The 17,067-nt window shown below is 35.3% G+C and overlaps 1 long non-coding RNA gene across 1 annotated transcript; it reads left to right on the forward strand.

The window, feature by feature from the left end:
• Window positions 1-371: 371 nt before the first annotated feature.
• LOC137402033 (uncharacterized) lies at window positions 372-11,497 on the forward strand. The gene is made up of 4 exons (XR_010979424.1): window positions 372-392; window positions 6,905-7,012; window positions 9,480-9,578; window positions 11,130-11,497. It is a non-coding gene; the product is annotated as an uncharacterized lncRNA (long non-coding RNA).
• Window positions 11,498-17,067: the final 5,570 nt, after the last annotated feature.

The following is a 17,067-nucleotide window of genomic DNA, read 5'->3' on the forward strand; positions in this document are numbered from 1 at the left end:
AGGAAAATCTATATTTATATCAACTGGTCCTATTGGCCATGACCAACTAAAGCTGTTCGGCCAATACTAGCCTTGGTTCAATTTTGTGGCCTAAAGCCGCATAGCTGCAGGCAATAAAGTAGTATCATATTTGTCGTTCATTATCTCGTTCTTAGCGTTACGTACTGACAACTGTTTGGCAAATTGCATAATTACTTTGCATGAATTTATGTTGTTTTGCCACTGTTTTTCCACGGTAGTTGCGATAATTTCGTATCATTAAACAATGCTATTATTGCAGATGCAACAGAGTTAGCTAGATTTTTTTACAGCTGACAGGCACAAATGCTACGCGCCTAATATCCGTTCTAACTGGTGCTTGGCTCCGGTCCTCTGTCTAACCATCAAATAATGTAATGTTTCAACTCAGCGTCGCAATTAGGTTGATTGTTTAAAATTGTTCAGTTTATTTTCAAATGTTATTAGAGCTCTAACTTATAGTACTAAAGCTTCCAATTAGTTGAGTAAAATGCCTTGCAGGACGCAGATTCTCCGTTCATCCTAACTTTCTACCTATAACACCAATATGAGTTGACTAAACTAGAAATATAATTTTTAGGTTTATTAGTAGTAAGCTTAAAAAATGCTATTGGCATTAGTGATTTGTCTATTGATATCTCGAAGTGAAGTTATGTTACCTAATAATTTTTTTTCTTTGTTTGAGCAGTCATCTTCACCAATTTCATCAAGATTATAGAAGTCTCAGTTTCGCTTTTTAAATATATATACAGTCAAACATGGATAACCCGAACTTCAAGGGACCGAGCAAAAGTGTTCGAATTATCAGAGCATTCAAGTTATCAGAGCACTGTCACAAGTCCATGTATTTACTTATTTATTAGTAGATACATGTACATATACAAACTATAATATAAATCAAAAGCACAAATGGCTTGTTTCAAATTAAATGCTTCTAATGTAAAGTTTAAAACGTTTTCATGAAAAACTATAGAGATTTTTCTATCACTTGAGATTGGTTTGTTGTTTGAGGTGATGTTATTGCCAGGACGTTTTTCAGATTGACATTGGCAAAACTTGATCGTTGTTGAAATGCTCAAAAGAAAAGACATTTTTTTCTTTTGGGGTTTTACCCACGATCAATTTTGCCGTTTTTTTCTTGAAGTTTATGCAGATTACCTTACTTTACCTGGGATTCGTTAAGAGCAACACTCCGAGGCAGTTCAATTAGAAGTTTTACGAGGTTTTACGGTACATTCTATATCACTCACGCTTTTTTAATAGATACTTATTGAATGTACACACGTATTCTGTGTTTAGGTCAAACGATGAATAGTTTTTTGTAGCTCAGACAACGTATACGTTTAATTACAACATTTTTTAAGACGTTTTAAACATTCAACATTCCGACGTTGATTCAACACGGAATCAACGTCGGAAAACTATTCATCACGAGCTAGCCGAGTCACGCACTCAAGGATTTTCGCCACGCACATACAAAACAACATGCGATTTTTGTTTTGTATGTGCGTGGCGAAAATTCTTGCGCGCGTGACCCGGCTAGCCCGTGCTATTCATCGTATCGCAGTATAAATCAAATTTCACCAAACTTTTAGAAAAGTCGTTGACAAAAATATTTTGCCGATGGTGGTAATAACGACGCTTATGAATTACGAAAAGATGAAGTTTACCTCTATGGCTTTGAATAAAGTGATTTTCTAAAGCGAAAACAACCGTTTCGGTAGCTGTTGGGCAAAAAAACAGTTCGAATTAACAGTGTTGAGTTCGAGTTATCTATAGCAATTTATCATTACGTGGGAACGGACCAAAGGAAATGTTCGAATTAACCATGTGTTCGAGCTATCCGTGGACGAGTTATCCATGTTTGACTGTATATATATATATATATATATATATATATTAGCACTGTCACAAGTCCATTTATTTATTAATTAGTAGATATATGTATATATACAAACTATAATATAAATCAAAAGCATAAATGGCTTGTTTCAAATTAAATGCTGCTAATTTAAAATTTAAAACTTTTTTATCAAAAAGTATAGAGATTTTTCTATCACTTGAGATTGGTTTGTTGTTTGAGGTGATGTTATTGCAAGGACGTTTTATAAATTAAAATTGGCAAAACTTGATCGTTGTTGAAATGCTAAAAAAAAGACATCTTTTTCTTTTGAGCGTTTTAACCAAGATCAATTTTGCCGATTTTCTTTAAGTTTATGCGAAGGTTACCTCACTTTTCCTTGCTTCCGAAGGGCCATCGCTAGGCGGATGTTTGGTAAAAATCAAATTTCACCAACCCTTTAGAAAAGTCGTTGACAAAAATATTTTGCCGATGGTGGTAATAACAATGCCTATAAATTACGAAAAGTTGAGGTTTACCTCTATGGCTTGGAAAAAGTGGTTTTCTAAAGCAATAACAATCGTCTCGGTAGCCGTTGGGCAAAAAACTGTTCAAGTTAACAGAGTTTAGGTCGAGTTATCTAAAGCAATTTATCATTACGTGGGAATGGACTAAAAAAACTGTTCGAGTTAACCATGTGTTCGAGCTATCCGAGGGTGAGTTATCCATGTTTGACTGTATATATTAGATAACTAGCTATATATAGGAATATTCAAAATTAGATAACTAGCTTTATTAAAATGTGAATAACTATTTGTAAATACGGTTTATCCCTGGGCGATGTAGATAGTCAAGGTTTAACTTCAACAATTAGGAAGGGTTTGTTAATGGCTATTGCACTCTTGCTGTTTTTTTGTTATATAATTATTAGGAGTTTTAAATTACTTTTAAATAAGTAGTTTAAGAAATGTAAACCGGGTTACAGTATAATCCATGACTCTGACATTTACTGCCAAAGCATATCTAGTAACCAAGCATGTAAATAGGTATTCTGATCAGTTGAAACGAACCAAACTTTTGGTTTTATTGTTGAGCGCAAACAAGATAAGGTTTTATTAAGCCAAGCCAACAATTGGACTAAGTCAAGTTTAGCATCAATTGCCTTTTTCAAAAGTAGGTATTTGATCAACAAAACACACAAATAAAAGGCCTTCCTTTTTTGAAAAATAGCTTGAAAAAGTAAATGCACCATAAAACCTCTATATAAATGCCATGGCGCTCTATTTTTCAGCCCTTTCCCTCTAGTAACGGTTGCTTTGAGGTGATCTTCAAATAAAGAGTTGTTTTTTTTAGTAGTTTGTCAGAATTTTGGGAAAATAATTTCAATCCTTTCACAGGCGAATTGAATGTCGTCATTATTTATTGTCGCCAACATTAACCTATTCGAATGCAAGAAACTTGCTAACTCACCTCTAGTTTTAGATCTCGAAATAAATAAACACGAGGAAGTTGATACATGTCTCTACCAGTTGATGTCGATTGCTTGCAACTAAAACTATATTTAACAATGTTGCATAAACTCGTATTGCACTCATGGATATGTTTGTTACAGCTTGCAGCCAAAACTCGCATTTTATGTGCAATAGAAGAGTAGTTGGGTCCATCAAATGATGAGTTTTGATAACGACAATGATTTTATCAAATAATATGCTATAAATCAGCGCATTTATAAATTATATAATAATAATAATCTATCAAATGCTGCAAATATCATTATATTCATAAACAAGTGCCATAGACAAATCATCCCACGATCAAACACGAGCGGAGCGAATGTTTGAGAGATTTATGATAAATGCATGTGCACACAACTCATGAAAATTATTCATCAACACTGTCGCAAACCTTTGTACCGAAATCTCATCAACAAATTTAACCATTTTTTAATGAAGTGGTTTAAGTATAATAACGATACAAAACACATATAAACCTATTTAAATATGTTACCACGTTTTTGAAGATTGTTGACAATATCCTAAAACTTACCCATCTGATCGGATTATACACAAATAGACAGATTAATTCTGCCTGAAATCGTTATTAAAACTTGACAAGCCATATTTTTATCAAAATTAAGACCGGCGAACGAAACGCCGAGTGACAGAGAATAGAACGATTAAGTCGTGCGCATTTCACGAAAAAAAAACGTGCGCATTTCACCAGTCTATAGCATTGTCAAATTGCCGAAGGTTTCTAATATTTTTCCGTTTTTAATATCTTGCAAAAATATTTAATTATAAGAATAATTATTTGATTTTATAAAATTATCATAAGAATAATTATTCAAATTTATTAGTCCGAAGGTTTCTGTAATAAACGTAGACCGTTTGTGGCGTAGACCCATCTACAGGTACGAAATTGGGGTACACAATCTATCAGCCTATGTTTTTTCTCAATTACCGAACGTTTCATTAAATTATTTAAAACGTTAGCCAAAATTCTTTACATCTTATGTACAAGCTAGGGCCGAACTACAATGCCCCTTTATGACGAAAACATTTTTTTATTTTGTTCCAGTTTGCAGAAAACTTCCAGACGTGTGAACGCTCATACTTGTTTTCTCCTAGATCGCTATCAAAACCATTCTACATTTAACACAACCAACTTTCAAACTTTCATCTGATTCAGAGAATTCTTTAGTAGATGTTTAGGCAATGTAAATGACATGGACTTGGCAGCCCCTTTGTTTCCAGATGATGATCATGATTTTATGGACATCACTGACCATGAAAATATTGCACAAAACAATATTGCTTCTCCCAATGCTGCTCCCTTCATCACATTCCTCATTTTCAATCTTCAGATTGTCCTTATTTTCAAGAATTGTGTGACAACTTTCTAGGCAGACTTGACAACAACATATCACAGCTCATGTGTACTGGATGTAATGAGAAACATTTCATTACATACAATGCTCAAATACAACTATGTCATACGTGCCAACAAGTTCCCCTGTCAAATTCCTAGATTACTAGAATTTTCTTTTTGAAGTTGTGCTCCCACAAATTTATTTTATATCATCTCGAACAACTCTCACTTACACTATACTCTGTCAATTCCTGCTGACAACTACTTTTTCAACAACCAGCACTACCCTTTCTTTTTTCCATTATCACTTATTCCATTGTCAGGTCGTGGGCTGTATGACAGGGTAATTTCTAGTATTTATAATACATGCAGCAACAAAAAATAACCCTTTGGACACAAAAATATTTGCATCGTTTCTCGATCAGTTGCATTCCAGTTGTTACTTTCATTTACTCATTTGGTCTTCTTCTGGTCGTTCAATATCTTCTGCAGGGTCTTTTGACCCCAACTTTTCTGCATTGCTGAACTAGTCAATATTAGCGTTCAAACAATTTTTAGCAGAGCAAAACCTTTACACATTAGACATTTCTGGCAAACAAATAAAACTTTTAGCCCTGTGTAAACATGTGCATGTGCAAGCAGATATTTTATTCTCAAAATAGTAGTATTGATTCCATCGCAATTATTAAACTGTTTTTCACATACGTTGAGGTATCAAGACCTCGTAGGAGAGATCAAGGTCGAAGTGTCGTGGAAGTATCAAGGAACTACTATTAGTGATACAGTTACATGTATTTATGATTTATAAGGTGTTGCTTTCGCTTTAAGTTTGAGTTTTAACGAAAAAACTGTACAGATGTGGAGTTGAAAAATGGACTTCAATACAAACAGTAACAACAACAAAAATTAATTGTTATTGATGTAACTGAGTCATTAGTAATACCATTTTGTGGTCACATTTATACTGATCACTTGCTATTATGGGTTTGTAAAAGCCAAAGAAAAAAGTGGTAGTCAAATGGAGGTGGTGTTCAATAAAAGGGTGGCGTTCTATTTTTAAAACTTTCTACGGTGGCTGTCAAATAGAGATGGCGTTCAAATAAAGGTAGCGTTCGAATACAGGTTTGACTGTATCTGCAAGTACATAATTTTTGTCAAAACAAGTGGAGATAGATTGGTGTGACATGGGAATTTCAGCAACAAAAATTAAATATTTTATGAAAAACTGGTCGCACACACAAAATTCCATGCTTGATCAAATTGCATCAAATCATTGTAGTTCTTCATAAGCAAAAAGTATTCATAAATTTGCAGCTGATTGTATTAAAAGTCGCACTCTGTTGCCAACAACAAAACTCATGGTTGTACAAGATGTTTTTTTGTACATGACTGACAATTGGCTTCGCTAAACTGTAACTTCAAATAAATATTATGAAACATAAATTTACATTTAGACAACCATAATTTTATGTATATTAATTTGCCATAGATATGAACTCTCGTTTATTATGTGTACGTGTATAGGCAATCTTCTTAATATATCTATTAACCTAGCAATTGTTTTCGTACTATAACACCCGTTGCCGGCTATATTTATTAGTTTATAGTTATAATGTTTTGTACAGAAGTTAGTTTGCAGTATTTTTAACGAGCAGGAACTCTTCGTTAACACCCCATCGCTAATACAGTATAACTGCTATAAATGTACTTGTTTATCATAATAGTCACAACAGTATTTTCTAGAAAAAAATAACAGTCGGTTCTCTAGAATCTGCTTGTCGTATGCTGTTGTCACTTTATGTGAAAGTTATGTTAGCCAAGTTTTGTAATAAAAGAATTTACCAAATATGGTATTTGTTGAGTCTAAAAAAGCAGAGCATGAAGTTGTCAAATTTACCAAATCAGACAAATCAGTAGTTTCACATTTATCAGCATTCACATTTCACATTTATGCAGTTATTCTGTAAAGGTGCAACTCTTATCTAACTCAGTGCCCCTGGTGTATAAAAATGACTAACTTCATTGGAATTGCGATATAATTTAATCCTTGTAAATCATACAACATCATACCATATAGACATACAAATATCACTTTACATCAATGAATGTGCAGACAACTCAAAGCAAGTAATTATTGTTTTATTTTATTGAAAATCAATTCAGCTTCTCTTATAACAGGTCTAACTTTGTAGCATAAGATGGCCGACAGCGACAGGATGGAGAAAATTGATATGAAAACTCAATTCAACAGTATGAGTTCTACAGACAAACATTTTATCAAGAAAGGTATTTTTTTTACTTTGTCTTCATCTATATATTAGTACGATAGCTTGCATGTTTGTCCGTCTGTTGTGTGTCACCTTCTTCAGCCATGGTTACAGTTTGAGATAAAAGATTGTTATAAATGGGATTTGAAGTGGCAACTTTCAGTTTGGTAGACTGACACTCTACCACTAGTACCTTTGTAATGCCTTATGATGGTTGGTAATAACTGAGCACACACTTATTGTAAATTCCGGCATGTAAATCGAAAAGTTGACACAAAATTTCAAGTTCAAAAATCCATCTTTGACTTATACGATGGTGACATTTTTCATGACACAAATGCTAGTTGATATGAATGTGGTAATTGGAGTTTCTAGAATGGATAGGAAGACATTCTTTTACTGTGAAAGTAATTTACAGCATTCAAATTGAGAACATTGGTCCAATTATATTGGAACAATCTCAAAATTGGAACAATCTTAGCCCCTTTTGGTTTCTTCTGATACTGTAAAGCACTGTGACACTATGATATGAGGATATCTGCTGTTAGACCCGTTGTTCCTCCAGAGATGTTACTTCATGTGCTGTGTCATATGGTTAGAGAAGATAGTATGTAACCAAATTCAATAATCTATAGTTGATTGTCATGCTAAAACTATACAAAAGTTGGTTCACTAAATGATAAGCTGATTGATGATAGCCTTTCGCGTGTCTCAAATTCTTTTAGGGTCGTTTCTGGTTGTTGATTTACCACATTTTTAGCATATTATATTGAAACTGCTAAAAGTTCCAGTTTTTATATATTTGATTTAAAATTGACGTTTGCTTGCGTCAGAGAATACTACAAAACTCCAAATTGTAAAAGAGTGTTGATCTAAATGTGCTAGTAAAAATATATGTGCGTATCGATATTAGCTAAGACCGATAATCTTCAATTTTTTTTATGTTATTCAATGGATTCATTTACTTGATAAGGTATTTATATTGGCATTAGGAACCGGTTGCATCTATTCAACCTGGTTATTTGCATCTTTGAAGTATTAGCTAATGGTTAATTCTTCATATGTAATTCTACTCTGTAAGACTATTCTGAGGTGAGTTGTTCTGTCTGACATTTTGTGAACTTCGGGGTGGTTAAATTTCGTTATTAATAGTAATCTTGTTGATCATTTATATATATACATGCTTTTATTGGGAAGTACATAATAATTTTTATAGAAAAAGTGTTTTACTTATGGTGCCATGAAAAAAATCAATAAAAAGAGAGATTAGGTCATGTGATGTCTTAAATACTAAAACTAAACTTCATACAAGGAAGAGTTGAAACTATTAAGTTTAGGGATACATCCTAGGTATTTCTTTTGACAAAAAATTAAAAGAATTATCAATATAATTGTTGAGTACATCTTTGGGTAAGTACAAAATAAAATCATTATGTCGTGGATATTTGGCACTTGAGAATTGAAACGTACCAGTGATATATGAAGACGTTAACGTATTTTTAATCTAACAATGTTAGTAAAATAAGTTAACACATCTGGCAGTGGGAGAAGATCCACTGTTCTAAACAAAAAAGTAGCTGGTACAAAACACAATAGTATTGTTTATACATTATACACAAGTCGTGATCAAGCCTTTTGTAAAATAAATACCTATCTAATAGTGAATTTGGTAAAAGGTTCAGATATACATGAATCCCATAAATGAAATGACAATGAATGAATTGCAAGTAACACTGTATGGCTGAAAGTTTATTTAGAACTAGTACACTAGCAGTCCTGTGCGTCATGCGAGATCGTCATGTGTAATCACTATATCCATAATTATTTCACAATGCAGCAAGATTGCCTGGGTGGGCCTGGTAGGGGGCTTGTCTTTGTATCTGAAGCCCTAAATTTAAGCCTTAGATTTGATCTGAAGTTCTAGGTTTGAGGTTTAGGGTGTCAGGGTGGCCTAGTGGTAACGTCTTTGACTGTCAACCATGAGGTTGGTGGTTTGAGTCCTGCTTAATGCCGATCTGACAAAAAGCTCTCAGCAGGCTTTCAACCCTAAATTGCTGGGTCTTCAAACCTAGACCATAACTTGGAGGCCCCATGTACCACACTGGCAACATGGGCATGTTAAAGATCCACCTCTGTCCTTCGCACATTGGGCAAGTGAAATGATTACTTGGCTGTGTCAGACTGGATGTGTTGCAAAATGCATCCCTCCAGGTTAATCTGACAGTACCAGAAGAAGCCCTTGGTAAATGTTAGGACCACCCAAAGTAGCTTATAAAAAACTAGTCTTGGTGGTGTGTTTCTCTACTAGAAAACATGAGAACAATAACAAGCATTGTCACTACATGACAGAAGCATGCCATTACTAGGTTTGAGCCCTGTGTGAGGCAATCTTTTTTTTAAAGCTCCTGGCTTCAGACGGAAGAACACGGCTCTTATTAAAATAAAGATTTTTTTCATTTTTCATGGTATGTAAAAATTGATTGCAGCGGAAGAGTTTGCGATGGCCAGAGGGATGTCTCAGAAGAACCTGAGGAAAAAGAACATGATTTTAGCTGCAGGTCTCTTCGTTGGCATATTTGGCATATGTATCCTTTTATTTACTCTCCAGACTTATTCGTTTGTTATTATCTTTCTCTATCGCTCCCCATAGTTGGAGCTTACTGAGTATGACATATGTATCGCTCCCCATAGTTGGAGCTTACTGAGTATAACATATGTATCGCTCTCCGTGGTTGGAGCTTACTGAGTATGACATATGTATCGCTCTCCGTGGTTGGAGTATACTGAGTATGACATATGTATCGCTCTCTGTGGTTGGAGTATACTGAGTATGACATATGTATCGCTCTCCGTGGTTGGGGTATACTGAGTATGACATATGTATCGCTCTCCGTGGTTGGAGTATACTGAGTATGACATATGTATCGCTCTCCGTGGTTGGGGTATACTGAGTATGACATATGTATCACTCTCCGTGGTTGGAGTATACTGAGTATGACATATGTATCGCTCTCCGTGGTTGGGGTATACTGAGTATGACATATGTATCGCTCTCCGTGGTTGGAGTATACTGAGTATGACATATGTATCGCTCTCCGTGGTTGGAGCTTACTGTGTATAACATATGTATCGCTCTCCGTGGTTGGAGCTTACTGTGTATAACATATGTATCGCTCTCCGTGGTTGGAGTATACTGAGTATGACATATGTATCGCTCTCCGTGGTTGGAGCTTACTGTGTATAACATATGTATCGCTCTCCGTGGTTGGAGTATACTGAGTATGACATATGTATCGCCCTCCGTGGTTGGAGTATACTGAGTATGACATATGTATCGCTCTCCGTGGTTGGAGCTTACTGTGTATAACATATGTATCGCTCTCCGTGGTTGGAGCTTACTGTGTATAACATATGTATCGCTCTCCATGGTTGGGCTTACTGGGAACAAAGTAGTAGGCACATATAATATAAAAATTTACAAACTAAAAAATATTATTTTACATTTAATTTAATTCTATTTTTTCATCAAATTGGAAAATTGTGAAAATTGCACTATAAAAACCATTGATGAAGGCTCCATGCGCACTAGCTTGGCCAATGGAGGTGCAGAGCTGTACATCTTTCCTATTGTTAAAACTGTAAATTTTTTGGTATTTGTTCATTTTGGCCCTTCTTTTTGCCATCACTTGCAATGTACTTCCATAAAAACAAGCTCCTTCATGTAGCTTCTTTCTATGGTAAATAGTCACAATTACAATGTAATGTTGATACAAAATCGAAGAGTTGTCTTATTGTTTTAGGCGATGGATGATAACTCTCAAAATTGGTTTAACTGGCATTTTGCACATACAGTATATGTAAGGAACTGTTGAGCTTTCTAAGACAGGGACACAAATTGATGATTCGGCTTTTTTCGTCTACTTTTTAGACTTCAAAAGTGGATATTCCATCTTGTTACCTAACAAAGTTTTGCTGAGTCAGATTTAGAAATGGTTGCCAGCCTGGATTTTCTGAAACAGCTTATCAGTTTTATTAAGGTTTAGTTTGTTATACTTGTGCTTATGTGTGACTTATGCTGTATGGTGATGGTTCACAGATTAGTATGAAGTTGTGCTCTCCTTGACCAGTTGTCTTAGACACATATTCATTGTCTGCTGTGAAACAGGAAAACTTCTTAGACGAGTATGACGATATGCATAAAAAATAAAATGCTTTTTAAAGCCTTAAATATTGTATATTACATCATTGACCTGCTAATCTAGCATACGCACAGAAAACATCTCTGTTCGATTGTGTGGAGTTATCACCTCTTGCAATTCTCTTCTGTTCATCTAAATTAAGCATTGTTATACTACATTTTATATCGGGTGTTTCTTCCTTCTGCTGAATGTCCTTATTCATTGTACTTATCATCATTTAGTATTCCAAAGTCACAATGGATGTTTCAGTATCCTTGTAGCTATTAGCTAGCATTTATTTTTGAAATAAACTTTCAGAAATTGGTTTTGCTGAGCAAAAATGATATACTCCTCTCATACTACAATCGCTATTCGTGTGGAAATGATAATTCGTGTAGAGCTGGTAAATTTGAGTGTTTTCCATTCTTAATGTCTTACCCAATAGTGACGTTCGAAAGCTGTAAGCCGGTTGTTAGGGTTTTTGCTATTTATAATAAATAACGGCGTTGTGGTTAAGGGGTTGAGTGAGGACTATTAGGTATTTCTAATGAACTTGTGGTTGTAAATGACTTCCTCATGTCATGAATATTTGAAGTTTCTTATTATTCAACTTCTTCACAAAATGATTTCACTTTGTAGACAACGTACTGTTAGCATCTCCAGAGGAAAACTGCCTTTACTACTATTCTGTGTTCATTTCAGTGTACTTCACCTATCAATGTCAGTTAATCATTGAACTATAGCAAATAGAGTGTGTGCCAAAATATGAGACATGCATATATTTGAAGGAATGTGAGGTATGCTTACATTGGCAACAACATCGTATAACTGGGCCAAACTAGAGTTACAGTTGATGCGTACCGTACTGTGATCTTTGATTTTGTTTGTGAGTAAAATGAAACCTTAACAGTTCATTTTGGGTGGTATATGAAACAATTGCATAATTTTACACATTATAGAATCTGTAATGAACTGACAAATGTTGTTATTGTTTGCGTATAATCTCACGCAGCTGTTCATAATGAGCTCTTCCATTATGAACATATCTTGAATCCATCATAATGGTAGATTAGTATTTTGTAACTGGGTAGAAAAATGTAGGCAGTTTGAGTGGGAATAACTCTGGATTGCTTGTAGCCTTTGCTACTAGAATGAGCTTCTACTTCGCGTGATATGTCAGCAGCTCTAATGGCAGTGATATTTCTTTGGAAAAGATGAGAACCAGGGCTATTGGCTATTTTCACATAAATGTTGCCGGAAAAGTTGTACCAAGTTTGTACCATTGTTCATGGTTCCTCCAAAAATGCACCCTTTGGCACCCAACTAACTGGCTTCATTCCTTGCTCATTCTATTGATTCGAGAATGTCGGAAGTTTGTGATGTTTGGACCAAAATCTTACTATAATGAAAGCCAAGTGTCTGAGTGTGAAGCCATGCCAAAAGCGCTAAAAAAAATTGCACCTCACAGGAATCAAATTCAGATTCCCACACGCACTGCCATCTATGCCACCTTTCCACATTTAAGAATAATTGTGCGCATGCTTATTACACATGAGGATATCTCATGGAGACTGTCAGTGTACTAGTTTTTATTCCACCATGAAGGGTAGCCGGTCGTAGTAGCATATTATATAACAGGCTAGCTATAATTCATGTTTTTTTATGTCAATGTTGCAATCATTTGACAGCCATGCGTGCAAAAAATGGGAGTGAATTTACTAATTTATGTGAACACAGCCAGTGTCTTGACTGGATTACCTTATATGGGCCACATGGTTGCAATCAGCCCATAGAGTATTCAGAGTTGTGACAGCGGACTCATGCTACCATATTGCTATTAAATGACAACCATGGTTAGTCTCTGACAAAGGGATAGCAGGTCTGATGCAAAGCAGTGGTCGATTAACACATATGTACCTATAATCAATATGTGTGTGATGTCTTTGTAGTTTTCCTTTTAATACCAGTAAATACAAGGAGTTGTCCTATGATTATGATTGATCTGCATGGATTCCATAACACTTCAAACAAGATGTTTCTTCAACTATGTTGCCTGGCATTTTCAATTTTGAGTAAATGACACTAACAGTATAAATTAGTTATAACAGTTATATTTACAGTATAAAAAATCTAGGATCAAACGGTTTACCACATGTTGCAATGTAATAAAATAACTTAAGATATTATCTCTCTCAAACTAAATGAATGCATCTATTGTTTTAGCCAAATAGCTTTTAGTTTGTGTTAGCTTTGTAATTAATCATATATTAAACTGTTACGCTTCTCCAAATCTGTACAGACCCTCTATTCACATTCATTAGAGCAAGTGACACTATTTTAACCTGGCATAAGCTTTTGACACTTTCCTACAAAGGATTTAATACAAAAAGCACAAACCAATTATATAACAAACAAGTGAAGTGTTAAAAGGCATAAGCAATACACATTTATTATTAATCATCTTACAAGATCGACTAGAAGAGCTTTTTTCCATAAATACACTCTACAATTCTAACACAAGAAATATATATTGTTCCCAAATTTGCTAATGTTGATGATTTCCATTCTAGCACAATGTTTATCCTGGAAATCCGACACAATTCATATATATGTATATATTTTTAAAGTTGGTGTGTATGTGTGTAGTTTCGGCTATATTTATTATAATCTTGGAATAAAGAATCCATATCGCCGAAGATTTGATCTCAAACCCTCTGGTTTGCTAGTCCGATGCCGTACCAATTCAGCCAGACCAGCTTGATGAATTGCTTAGGCGATATATATTGCTATATGGAAGCAAATACGTGTACCTTACCGCTCTCCGTCATCACGCAAAGTGATGGCGCAACGACATGAGAAGTGGTAGCTCGTATTAGTAAGTTTACACAAATTATCCATTGGTAATGTGCCAGGCTAAGAGCAAGTAGCAGGTAACTCTCATTACCTCTCATTGTTTATAAGCTGATTTTCAATACCCAGCAACGCAGAGTAGCACAGCCAGTAATTCATATTGGTTAACAAGCCATGAAACTAGGATAGGCTATGCCAAAGCCAGTTCTCCGCCAGTTATAGGACCATAAGAGTTTAAAACTGTCTACTCAAGCTAACAAAAGATTGACACGACTTATTACTGCAATAACACATGACAAGAGCAAACATCCTTTCACTAAATTTTCATTCTACTTTCAGGCCTAAAAGCCAGCAGTCTTGATGATGTCATAAATTTGTTTTTAATTAAACTGCTATAACTAACCACTTTTAGGTCAACCTTTCAGGACTTCTACATGTATAGTGTACTCTGTTTAGTTATGTTCTTCTCTGTATTTCCCGGTTTAACTGCAGCAAATAACTTTTGTGTTTCTTTGACATACTCATATTTTTCCCACCCTCCTATGACTAGAGAGGTTTTGCTACTTAAACTAAGTTTCCATACATCGATATTTGGGCCGCATACCCACATATGCTGATGCAATGCCATCATGGAAACAGTCATGTCGCTCTCATTCTGTCATAATTCAGAGTCACTGTTTGGAAGCGAAACATCAGTGTGATGCGCCATTTTAGTGCCATCGAAATGGCTTTATCGACCGACAGCATCACACTTGTGCGCATATAGGTCTTGCTTTATCGACCAACAGCATTACACTTGTGCGCATATTATAGGTCTCCTGTTGCTTCATCTGCAGACATATACCTTGACATAAGGAGTGGCGCAAACATCGCTCTACGATAGTGCCCTATGAAAACATAATTGGCTTATCGGTCCAGCGTAGTGTTTCAGCACTGGCGCATCCAGATATCACCACACTATCACTGTATAGAGACTTACTATTTATCTCTGCTTGAGAGTCTCTCAAACTGAGAGGTTCCAACTGACCGAACAATTAAAAAAGTGATTCACCAGTTACATTTACTGTCTTATTCTGATTGATTTATTTACTGGTTATTTGATTCCGGTTTGCTCAATGCTGCGAGCTGACTCATGCACCATCTGGTTTCCCTTGCCACGGAAGCCACTCCTCTTTCCGGCTCCTCATTTTTATTCCTGAAGATTTCCTAATAAACTTATCAGAGTTGTCACGACTCTAAACGATGTATGACCCTGGCTGCTCTGAACTGATTATCTGCCAGCTAATTCAGTAGCTTAAGGTAACCCTATGTAGGGTCTACAGCTACAGAAAATAATGAGGCCTGACGTATCACTGATGTAGGAATATTTTGCTCGCTACTTAGGATTTTGAAATAGTTCAAACATTGATAAAAGATGTGCTAGTCAGAATGTCAGGTTAAAATATGAATATTATATATATAGAATATTTTTCGCAAACAGATAAACAATGAGACGAAATTGATATTCATAGCAAGTCATTATCATATATCCTGTTGGAGTACTAATCTATATTTACAAGTTGGTAAGGTATGACTTGATTAACCAGAGTCCTATGTCAACTATTTTTTTTAACTTCGTTTTTTTATCTACATAAAAAACGTCTTCTTGAAATCCTAGTTGTCAACTTGATAGTCACAAACAGTTGGAGCCGGAGGAAGTGTCTTGAGACATGCATTCTGTAATTATTGGGCTTAAAAACAAGGGTGTGTCTCAATAAGCTCTCCTATTTAGTAACCAAACTGGGATTTAAAACTTGTCTACAAAAATTTTTTTCAGATTTCTCTCACTCGCAGTCAGTCAAGACAACTAAGACTGTCTATGGTTGGGGGTTGTTTATGATAGCAGATCTCTAATCAGCTTGATAACAAGAGGCCATCTGCCATGAATTTGTATTTATCTGCCTCCATTTTAAATAACAGTTGAAATATCTAATATTTTTAGCAGACTATAATAGCCTGTGTTCTAACAATTTTCACAACTGTCGCTTGCTCTGTTTCATCTGTGAACTCATACAACTGGGAGTAAAACAGCAAAAAGCTGCTACGCAGCACCCAGCTGCAATGATGGCACACTAACCTCACCTTTATCATCAGCCTTAACAACCATGGTGTTACACGCTCGTAACGCCCAACCTGATGGCAGATACCTTTGCTCTGCCAATAACAAATCAGCAGCCTCCGCTGCTACAAAATGGTCTCTGTCTGCCAACAGAGAAAGGCAGAGCGGCTCAGTAGCTCAGTTCACATATTTTGCTCTTCTTACTGAAGCTTCCACCTAAACACGGATTCACTGCGCTATATATAGCGAGTCCAGTTAACAGCTCCCTAGCTTTTTGCGAAAACAAACTTTTGCATTATTGGCTAATCACAGTAAAGTGTCGGATATTCACACAATATCCAACAACAACATGAAAAATTTAATAAAACAGTGTGTAACATTTATAACACATACAGTCAAGCATTCCATGTACCCTAAGGCTTCACACATCTACCATTAACTAATTACATGAAAGATAAGGAAAACAGGTGATGCAATCAGTAATGTGAAGTCATAATTTATGCAATTCTGTCAATTTTTAAAGTCGTTTATAGTATTCATTAAAGGTGACCATAGAAAACTTCACTCCAACAATGCAGCCATCTACCTCCAGCTTAAGTGGAAGTATTATACAGTTCATTATATATCACTCTTTCGTGACAGACCATACCGATGCTTCATCAGCCTGCTATGAAGGGGCTCACATAATGCCATGTGTGGTGTCTGGACCACCTTATAGATTGCCTAAGTTCCAACAAAGTCTTATATATGATGTTATAAAGGAGACAATTATAGTAGATAGGCAGCTCTGAAGTTGTAATTCGACAGTTGAATTAATTTGTAAAACGCTACTATATAATAATTCCTGGCAAACTGCTTACAATAAAATTAAATAGATTTTTATTAGATGCTGTTTTATTTTTAAAACAGTTTTTATTTATAACCAAACCACTATATTATAAGAGTGGT

Source organism: Watersipora subatra, chromosome 8, assembly GCF_963576615.1.
Source record: "Watersipora subatra chromosome 8, tzWatSuba1.1, whole genome shotgun sequence".
Taxonomy (NCBI): domain Eukaryota; kingdom Metazoa; phylum Bryozoa; class Gymnolaemata; order Cheilostomatida; family Watersiporidae; genus Watersipora; species Watersipora subatra.